This window comes from Capra hircus, chromosome 7 (genome assembly GCF_001704415.2).
Source record: "Capra hircus breed San Clemente chromosome 7, ASM170441v1, whole genome shotgun sequence".
Taxonomy (NCBI): Eukaryota; Metazoa; Chordata; class Mammalia; order Artiodactyla; family Bovidae; genus Capra; species Capra hircus.
In genome coordinates this window covers 64,870,184-64,873,824 of record NC_030814.1, presented here as the reverse complement: position 1 = coordinate 64,873,824, position 3,641 = coordinate 64,870,184, and positions in this window count along the sequence as shown.

Below are 3,641 nucleotides of genomic sequence, written 5' to 3'. Positions count from 1 at the left end.
AACTCCAGGTGTTAATAACTGTGGAGGGCCAACTGGTTGACTTCTTTAGGACACGGGCAACTTTCTCTGTGCTCACTGAGCCCCTGGTCTGCTCTCCTCCCGATCCACTACTGAAATGGGACTGTCTGGATGAGCCAAACGCTATTATTTCAGTCATCCTTTAAGCTACAACTGGGACGCTGTGCTATGTTCACGAGTTTCTAATCGTGCCAGAGTCTCCTTCACCCCTTCTGGGGAGGGATATACTGAACAAGGTCCAGGCCTCTGTTTTCATGAATATGGAACCCACTCTTTTAACTGAACAAAATGTAAATCCTAAAGTATGGGCTGATGGAAAAACTGTGGGTCGAGCACAAAATGCTGTTCCTGTCTTTATCAAGCTCAAAGACCTCACCTATTTTCACATCAAAAGCAATATCCCATTAAAGCCTGAGGTGTTAAGGAAGGGTTAAAACCCATCATTGAGAATTTAAAGGAGCAGGGGCTATTAATTCCCTGTTAATAGTCCACACAACACTCCTATTTTGGGTGTAAAAAAGTCAAATGATAAATGGAGACTTGTTCAAGATACACAAATAATGTGTCTAATCTTTATACTTTATTGTCTGAAATTCCTGAATAAGCCAAATATGACTTTAAGATAATGGAGAGGATTCTTGAGCATTACAGGCTATTGCCACATTTGGACTCCAAGTTATGGGAAATTTGCCCAGCCTTTATATAAACTTTTAACTGAGACTCAGTAGGCCCAAACCGACAAGCTGGTTTGGTCCCCAGAGACACAAAAGGCTTTTAAGGCTCTTCAAACTGCTCTCTTACAGGCTCCAACTTTGAGCTTGCCCACAGGATCAGAGTTTAGTTTGTTACTGAAAAAAGGCTGTGGCCACACTGCCTAAGGGTAATTGTTACTATTGTTTTACTAATGCCTAAAGCTCATAAGTCTACTAATGGGTGAAATTTTACTGTACTGACTTCTCATGATGTAAGTGGAATCTTAAACTCTAAAGTTCAGAGTAACAAGGGCTCCGTCTTTAAAGCTGCTGTAATGCAAGGGATGTCAAAAGCTCTAGGAATAGAGTATCACACTGTTCCTTGAGACGCCAATCTTTCAAAAAAGTTGAAAGGCTAATGACATTATTAAAAGACATCCATGTAAGCTAACTCAGGAAACACAAGACAGTTGGTTTACAGTTCTACCCATAGCTTTAATGAGGGCTCGAACTAGCCCCCTCCTCAAAAGGGACTGTCTCTATGACAGACTGTTTTTGTGCACAGATATTGCCATAGATCCTGAAGCCTTAAAATTAACTATGTGACTCAGCTTTTAGTTTTCCAACAGACATTGCTGCTGCTGCTAAGTCGCTTCAGTCGTGTCGGACTCTGTGCGACCCCATAGACGGCAGCCTACCAGGCTCCTCCACCCATGGAACTTTCCAGGCAAGAATACTGGAGTGGGTTGCCATTGCCTTCTCTGTCAACAGACATTACCAGGAGGTTAACTCCTGACCCAGTCTTTGAGTCAAACAAGACGCTGTTTGAGCCAGGAACCAAGATGGGCCTGAGAATCTAGGTGAGCTTGCTTCTGGTGATTCTGAAAGTCCTGAGCCCGCCATTTGACCCTCAAGACAACACCTTCCTGTCCTGGGCTCCTTCCTACACCGCATTCCAAAATCGGTCTAATTGCTGGGTCTGCAGAGCACTCCCCTCCTCATCAACTGAAGACTTCCCATGGTGGGTTTCTCTGCTTCAAGGAAAGAACTTTCTTCAACTCTGTGATCACATCTAACAATGCTAAGATGGACTGATATAACTATGGACATAATGTAACTTTTAATTTTGATTATGTTTTAATTTGGTTTAATGACTATTTTGCCTTATATCTGTAACTATAAAACGGGGTTTGTTTCTAACTGTCTGAAAGCTTTTAAGTTACAAACGGTTGTCCAAGCTCCTATGAGTGCCACAACCTCCTCCAACTATTACTTGAGGCCCCTGGATCAGAGACCCTCAATATGAGGATTAGGAGAATATGTTGCCTTAACAATTCAGGGACAGCGCCCCATCACAGCGGGAAGTAGTTATGGGATGAAAACGATGCCCCTTTCCCTTAACAACATAATTCTCCTTAAAGAAAAGGGGGGAATGAAAGTCAATTCCTAGGCAGGTTGATAAGAAGTCCAGGGTCCCCAAGGAGGAGAAAGGGTCTGGGGCTCTCAAAGCAAAGATAGGGGTCTGGAATTCTCAAGGAAGAGGAAAAGACAAACATCTTTTTTTTTTCTCTACATTCCTTAGTCTTAGTCCCATAAAACATCTTTTTCTTTAAGCCCTGAACTGATGATTACACAACAAACAACTCAGTTTAAACTCTGTATTAAGCAATACATGAACCGTGAACTTCCTGATGTTCAAGCTGGTTTTAGAAAAGGCAGAGGAACCAGAGATCAAATTGCCAACATCTGCTGGATCATCAAAAGAGATGGCAATACCAGACCACCTGACCTGCCTCTTGAGAAATCTGTATGCAGGTCAGGAAGCAACAGTTAGAACTAGACATGGAACAACAGACTGGTTCCAAATAGGAAAAGGAGTACGTCAAGGCTGTATATTGTCACTCTGCTTATTTAACTTATATGCAGAGTACATCATGAGAAACGCTGGACTGGAAGAAACACAAGCTGGAATCAAGATTACCGGGAGAAAGATCAATAACGTCAGATATGCAGATGACACCACCCTTATGGCAGAAAGTGAAGAGGAACTAAAAAGCCTCTTGATAAAAGTGAAAGAGGAGAGTGGAAAAGTTGGCTTAAAGCTCAACATTCAGAAAACTAAAATCATGGCATCTGGTCCCATCACTTCATGGGAAGTAGATGGAGAAACAGTGGAAACAGTGTCAGACTTTATTTTGGGGGGCTCCAAAATCACTGCAGATGGTGACTGCAGCCATGAAATTAAAAGATGCTTACTCCTTGGAAGAAAAGTTTTAACCAACCTAGACAGCATATTCAAAAGCAGAGACATAACTTTGCCAACAAAGGTCCGTCTAGTCAAGGCTATGTTTTTTCCAGTGGTCATGTATGGATGCGAGAGTTGTACAGTGAAGAAAGCTGAGCGCCGAAGAATTGATGCTTTTGAACTGTGGTGTTGGAGAAGACTCTTGAGGGTCCCTTGGACTGCAAGGAGATCCAACCAGTCCATTCTGAAGGAGATCAGCCCTGGGATTTCTTTGGAAGGACTGATGCTAAAGCTGAAACTCTAGTACTTTGGCCACCTCCTGCGAAGAGTTGACTCATTGGAAAAGACTTTGATGCTGGGAGGGATTGGGGACAGGAGGAAAAGGGGACGATAGAGGATGAGATGGCTGGATGGCATCATGGACTCGATGGACGTGAGTCTGAGTGAACTCCGGGAGATGGTGATGGACAGGAAGGCCTGGCGTGCTGCGATTCATGGGGTCACAAAGAGTTGGACAAGACTGAGCGACTGAACTGAACTGAAGGATTATATAACAACAATGTATCCTGCTTGAGGACTGTTTCTCCTTCCTGAAAACCTTCTGGCTAATCCTGTTGTCTTAAAATGTAAATTATGGGAGTGGGTCTAGTAAGATCTTTACAACCTTGAGACAGTCTTTTGATTTA